The sequence below is a fragment of the Chroicocephalus ridibundus genome, chromosome 9, assembly GCF_963924245.1.
Source record: "Chroicocephalus ridibundus chromosome 9, bChrRid1.1, whole genome shotgun sequence".
Lineage (NCBI taxonomy): Eukaryota > Metazoa > Chordata > Aves > Charadriiformes > Laridae > Chroicocephalus > Chroicocephalus ridibundus.
Genome location: NC_086292.1, coordinates 40,316,002 through 40,323,210, shown reverse-complemented (window position 1 = coordinate 40,323,210; position 7,209 = coordinate 40,316,002). Strand labels below are relative to the sequence as shown.

Here is a 7,209-nt window from a genome sequence, read left to right as displayed (position 1 = left end):
ATGAACTGAACTCGCCAGTCCCAGCTCCATTCCAAGCATCTCTTGTACACACCTCCTTTAGCCACAATACAGACTTAAAGGGTGTGGGCTTCCCACAGTTTGCAGCTTCCCAAGAAGGATGGACTATAATAATTTTACTTCTTCTGTACTGCATTTTATTATTTTTCATAGAGAATCTGTAAAGTAGAGGCTGTTAGAGCTTTGGCATATCAAACTATCTGTACCATACTTAAATCCCCCAGCCTTGGAATGGCTTTCCTGTTCGGCTTCTAGATCACAGGACAGAAGCATCATCCTACTGTCCTCGCTGTGCGTCAAGTGAAAGCAAACAGCCAAAAGGAACGGGTATCAGCCCAGAAATATGTCTTCACTAAAAGGCTTATCATCTCTTTCCAGCTGGAAAAACAAACAGAGGAATTATCTGAATGCCAGAAACGCCCCTTTAAACCTTTGATGCTCCGTGTACTGCAAACACACCCACATCACCACTTTTTTTGACCTGCTGCAAGATATGCTTTCCATTTTACAATTTAAAAGCCATAATATGTCAGTTCAAATATATTTCCTTGGTTGTAGTTACTTCTTTGCCCTCTTGGGCACGGCCTTAGGGGCCAGATTCTGATGCCTTAGCTCACAAGAAGTGCCTCTGTAGTCGGGCCAATCTACTAAAGTCCATTAGTTTCCTGCTTATTCCAGTTATGCGCAGAAACATTAAAATCATGTTGCAGACAGACATCTCACTGAGGAAAATTCCCCTACACCCAGAGAGTAGGTTTTTGACACAGTAATGCCCTGAATCCCTCAGAGAACCTAAGCTACATCTCCAAAAGCTACAGGAGAGAAGCTCAGCTGTTTCTCCCTCTGTATTACCCTTCCTACTTCCCGCTTTTCCCTCAGCTTTTGGATACCCTAGTTTTTATTTGAAGGAACCACGCTGGAGAGATTAAGACTTTACATCATTGGTAGCTCCCAGAGCTTACTACATTTCACAGATCAAGCAGTATCCTTTGATATGGTGGTGGTATAACACTACCAAAAACATTAAAATGCTAACATTAATCATTTACATAAATTTAATTAGCTAATATATCTTAACACGTCCACAAGGATATTAATTTTGTTTCTGTTTGTTAGGAGAAAGACTAAAGTCCGAAAAACAAAGGGATAATTGAAGCCTGACATTTATATAGTTCTAGTACTGCCAGTGCTGGAACCACATACATAATCTGAAGTTAGTACCGAACACTAAAAGCACAACGAGCAGCGAGAGACTCGTGAATTCAGAGCCCATCTGGAGGGCTCTGGAGGGTGCAGAGTGCTTTTAAAGAGAAAATAGAAAACAGGCTTCAAGAGCTTATCCCTGAAGTTGGTGGCATCCTCCGTCGCCCCTGAACCCTGCAATGGCCTCTTTAAACCACTCAAGCGTTAACTCAGATCACGAGGAGGGGTTTGGTTTAGCTTTTCAACTCAGCAAGCAGTTTAGCAGCCAGAACACCCAGCTGCCCATTTCAATATGCTCTATTGAAGCCAGAAACCTACTGGGGTTTGGTTTTACTCTGAATGAATACTACAGGGGTTATAGATTTGATTTCAATTGCCATTAACTGGATGTAAACCAGGACATTAACCTTTTACTGCAAAACATATAGTGGCAGCTCTCTGCGTGTAATAGGAAGCCTCACATTTGATCCATAGGATCATTTTGCATTTTCAAACACTTACCCAGGAAAAAGCCAGCTTGGTGAACTCTGCTTACTGAAAATGCAGGCGAACAGTAGGCTATGTTCTCTATGCTCATCCGTTCCCGTGGAGTTTCAGTTGACATTTTACCCATCTTTCCAGCATTGCAGTTAAACTCGGATCTTTTCAAAATCTCCCTGCTTGGGAGGTTCACAACACTGTTGATCCCAATTCCAAGGTAAAAAATTCAGAAAGGACCAAGTTTTCCAGTCATATCTGTAAAAAGAGAATATTATCCCTCCAGATCCTTAAGTACATAAAACAGGTGGGGGAGAATAAGTATTTGGAAACACTGAAAAAGAGACTTGTGCATCTTTAAGTGAACTAATTATCAGTAGAGCTAAAAACATTCAACCCCACAGAAATCAGTGATAGGTAATGATGCTGTACAGCGTCCAGGTTTGTGTGAAAATTCTGAAACTCCTTTTAGTTTGAGGACCATTAGTTTTAGAGCTGAAAGAGCTAAGGATCAAAAGACAACGCAGTTGGACTTCAAAGAAGGATGCTCCACTCTCAGATTACAATCTCAGTTCACCTGTTCAGCCCCCAAAAGATATTAAAGATGTGCAGCTGGACGTAAGAGCAGTTACGGGATTTCCAGGATAACAATTCCAAAGCCATCATCTTCACTTACTGAGAGTGAAATTGATCTGCTGAACTCTGTTAAATCATTGTCTCCCCTTAAGATTGTTTGGACAGTTTAATTTCATACAGTAGGTTTTGCCCTTCAATTTCAGCATGTTGATAACTCTTGCTGACATTTATCAGACTTGGATCAAGGGGAATACTCCCATCGTGGTTCAATTTTCTTTGTGAATTCACATCCCACATAAAAAAATATTCCATTTAAAAAGCCCTTCCTGTGCAGTTAACCGATCTTACATCATAAGATGACTGTTTTTATTCATTAGATGAGTATCATGACTACTAAAATATACATTCCCGTGACAGTACAATCCACAACAGAATCCATTGAATTCAGAAAATTGTCAGTGCAATTAGGCAATTGGCCTAATGCTACGCAGTGGCTAAGGACAAACAGAAGGGGAGCAGAGAGGGGCTGAGGAGAAAGAGAAGCAGCCACATGCCAAGCCAAGCGCCCGTGGTGGGGCAGAGCAGGCCCCTCCAGCTTTTAAAGCCAGTTCAACTGAGGCACATGGCTCGCAGCACTGCCCTGTGTGCACGACACTGCCCCCGTGACTCACACCTCTCTACTTTTGGGTGGCCAGAAAGTAATGAGGCACCGTAAGAAAATTTATTTTTCGGGTGTCATAGGCTGTAGCTACTTCTGCTACGAGGGAACCTGGATTTTGCACCGCTTTGTCTATCCGGCAGTATGTTGAGCATCCTACAGACATATTCATTTCACCAGAGACCTTTCTGAAAGCACTGTAACCAAATTATTTTTCAGACTTACGTGAGTTGTTACAAGCCAGACCTAGGAAAACGAAGAAGATAATGTCAGGACATTTAAAAATAAATAAATAAAAAGAAATTGCCCATTTTAGAAGAAAAGAGGAAATGTTCAAGGAATTCACAATGGTAAAAGTAACTGAATAATCAGGTCTGGGGGTTGGTTTTGCATTTTTGACTGAGATGAAAACCTTGAATTTGCACTACTATTTTTAAGGGCCTTTTGGGAACACATTCTTCCATGGGATTGTCTCATTTTGGCCCGTGGTGAGGAAGCAAAGAACTGTCAACATTTGAAATGCAGAAAGTTTGGGACTGGTTCAATTTAAGTTGGTTTTAATTGCCCTTCAAACATCAGAATGTTGTTCTGCACCATTTCTGATATTCGCCAAAACCACAACCTTCAGCGTCACTTTGAAATGCATGTGGTGAAGTTCTTAAGCTAAGGAGAAGTGAAACAGCAGTCAGCAGTTTTTTAAGCCAAGACAAGGGCTTCTGAGCACCAATAACGAAGCCCCTCAACTACCTCCTGATCTCTCAGAGCTTGATTTTGCACTGCTCAAGTTCTTTAGGCACTCCTTGTTCTTCCCCAGATCTTCTACCATCCATGAGGGCTGAGGTGCTACATGTTTATTCCAAGACCGCAAAAAGTTTTATCCCACATGCCTAGCGTGGAACAACAGAGTTACCACAACAATTTCATTTAAAGGAATATAAAAAAGATTATGATAATTTTGTCCAGTACCCTAATGTTGAAAGCAGGCACTGAGGAGGTACAAGACCTGAATACCGTCTGTGTCTCAAATGAAAGGGATTCAGAAAAATCATACTTTTCCCCTTCTAAAATAATGCTTAGGCTATATCAGCTAGTTACAGAGTGGGAAGAAAAAAGTGACACTGTCACTTAATGTGTCGCGTATTAAATACAAGAAACAGTTCTGATAGACTAAAAATTTATGGAGTGATGATACTTAGGAAAGTCTTACAGGTCAAAAACCTGGGAGAAGTGGGGTGTGGCTGGAGCAGACATCCATAAAAATCTACGTTCTAGTTCCCTTGCTTTTTGTAACATCCGCTCAATTTCACAGCCTAAAATTGCGCCCCAATTTTAGAGGGCCTTTGGCACTGAAATAAGATTAGTTCGCCTGCATTTGTTGTCTAACCTCTTCACAAACCAGATATTCACAAAAAATGGGAGAGGAAATCCGGATCAGCTTAATTCAATGCATAACGAATGTTACTAATTCTATTGTTGCATCACCTAGGAGGTTGTTTAGATACACAACAGTTAACTCATTAGCAACCAACGATCATCATTTGTCCAAGGAAAAAACCCAAACACAGCTACTGAAATTATTGTTTGCAAAGAGATGTTCTTGTTCCGCTTGCTCTCCAGGATATCGCAACAACGCAGTAGTTAGAAAAGCTAGCTGTACCGGGCTGTGCGTACATCATCACTTGAATTCAACACCTCTGCATAATAGTTCTGACAATCCCCTGCTCTCCCAGCTGCCCAGATTAGTTTTCAGCCGATCAGTTCTTTGATTTGGCTACCATTCAGCAGCATGACCCTTGCTGTGAGCACAAGAGAGGTGGTGGGAGCGAACAAGGAGGATGCAGGAAGTCGGGTGGGTTCATCCCTTTCAACAGTAGCATGGATTTGTGTCAAAGGTGCCATGTAACAAGAGCCTGAGAGTTTTTAAGGGCCACAAGATCCCCCCACAGTAGTTCATTCACAGCCCGTACCTTTTAGAGGATGTTTCCTCCAAGCTCTGGCTGGTCCTCTCCTCTCCTCCCTTGCTTGGAAATGTACCTTCTTCCTCTGTTAAACTTGTCTCCTTGTTTCCTTATTCAGTCCCCAAACTCCTTTAATCTTCCCAAGATGAGACTTCAAAGCTTCACCAAAATCCATCACTTTTGTTCTCTGGGGGAAGTTGCTCCCTGTAGTTTTCCCACAGGGAATTTGAAGCACGCTTTCTCTCTCTTTAGACCAAGGATGTGAAGCAAATCAAACGTTGCTTTCAGTGGCCAACATGCTCATTGGAAGTTGTCTTGTGGCCCAATTCTGTTTCTTAGCATGTGATATATATGGTAAGAATGTAATGGAAGACAGCCAAGCATATACAGAGTTTGCAGCATTAAAACAGGATTCAGAAATTCTACCTAAACTAAGTCCACAAACCCTCAGAATCAACAGTGCAGAATAAATATATACAATATCTTGAGCCTGGAAAACAAATCCAGTTGATTGTCCCTAGATGTAATGTAGACCAGGCGGGTGAAGAGAGGAACTGGCAGCATAACGGTAGCTACAAGAGTTTTTTAAAGGGAAAAAAGAAAAATTGGCATTAAGAAAACACATTAGTTAAAAATACATCTTGTGCCATCAAGAAACTGCCAAGAGGAAAACTTTGAAAGCGTGATAAAACAAAATAGCAAAGCTTTAGAGACTTCAAAACATTATGCCCTGGCACAAAACTACTCTTTATATTCTTCACACAAAGCGTGCTAGTGGCTAAATGCCACAGTAACTCAACACAGTAAGATTTGGCGTTTCTTCATACTCTACCCATAAGACACACCTCAATTTCTAGGAATAATGATGTTAAGATTGATGTTTATTAGAAGTAGCAAAATGTTTTTATTTTATATAGTCTCAAAAGCACTGTGCTGCCTGAGCTTACTTTGTGTTGGATGACCTTGAAAGTGCCTGAGTCATGGGCAATTCCAGCTGCAATCTAAACAACCATCTTAAATCTTATACATTGTCGTGTTCTCATTATCTTGACTTTGTACTTTCCTACCATGGAAGGATTTTCACATAAATTATACAGGAAATGAAGCAAAATGTAATTACAGCGTCCAACAGCTCCAAGGCAGATAGATAGCACAAGGCATGGAACACAGTTCAAGAGTAAGCTTTCAATAAATGTCACCTATTAGGAAGAATCTAAATGAAACGTATATCACTAAGCCACCCACTTCTAAATTATATCATCCCATCACAGGAATAAAGAGTTATAAGGTTACAGCAATTTCAAATAATCAGCTTTCAGGCAGATTTCTCAAAGGGACTTTCATTCTTTGCTTTTACACATTACCATTTGGACTTTAACATATACTCGAAAATTCTATTATACTGTATTAAATTGAGTTATCCCAATGAAAACATCTCTAGTAAGGTTAACCCAGACATTTAATAATCCATTAGCACCCTCGCTTTTTCAACATAACAGATTTTCTCATAATAGCTTTTTAGTCTCAAAAGGAAAAGACACAGCTATAGAGCTTTTGAGTATTCTAAATTGATGCGATTCAGCTGAACAGAAGTGAACATCACAATGGTGAATAAAATAACATTTTTGCCCCTGACTTCAGCAGATGGTAAGTCAGACCCCCAGCCTTTGCACTAAACGCTCATAGCCTAGCTTTTAGAAGACAGCACAGACCACTCACATCTTCAAGGGAAGATCTTTTCTTAACCCATTTTTGCAGAGTAAGGATCCTGGATTTTTTTGCTTGCTTGGATTTGGGGGGCTTTTGTGTGTGCTATCCTCAGTGCAAAAGGATTATAAAAACAATGCAAAAAATGCAAGATATAGTTTACAAACACTAAGGAAATACTAACAAAATTGCAGTGTCTCTGTATTTCAAATAGTGTTCTTTCCAAGGACCTCATGGTGCAAATACGTAAGCCTTACTCTGATGCTGGATTAAATGTTATCATCGAGGTTATGGAAGTGGAGCTTTTGAGCCCCAAAAGTTAGAAGAAAAACTTCAAATTATATAAGCAACGTAGAGACTTCCTCAGATGCTGTGGTAACGATTGTCTCTTTCCTGCCAGCACCCATCAAACCCGGGCTGGTTTTCCTAAGTTTGTCTGTTGTGTTCACTGGTCTCATGGTATTTTTATATGCATTGTAGGTGGAATGCTTGGAGAGAGCCCTATAATAGACAGTATGGGCTTAGCTAAATTAACTCATCTAAGATTTGGTATGTGCTACGAAGATGCATATGGGCAGCCTCTAAGGCTCAGCTCATGCAAAGCGGTTTAAG

The 7,209-nt window shown here is 40.6% G+C and overlaps 1 long non-coding RNA gene across 4 annotated transcripts in view; it reads right to left on the bottom strand.

Annotated features, from left to right (window-relative positions):
* Positions 1-1,728: 1,728 nt before the first annotated feature.
* LOC134521128 (uncharacterized) overlaps positions 1,729-7,209 on the bottom strand; it is a 28,989-nt gene continuing 23,508 nt past the window's right edge. For all 4 annotated transcript variants that reach the window (XR_010072632.1, XR_010072631.1, XR_010072633.1 and 1 more), the window contains 3 exons: positions 4,900-5,462; positions 3,158-3,178; positions 1,729-1,956 (listed from right to left, as the gene is read on the bottom strand). This is a non-coding gene — a long non-coding RNA (uncharacterized LOC134521128). The remainder of the gene's footprint in view (positions 1,957-3,157; positions 3,179-4,899; positions 5,463-7,209) is intronic.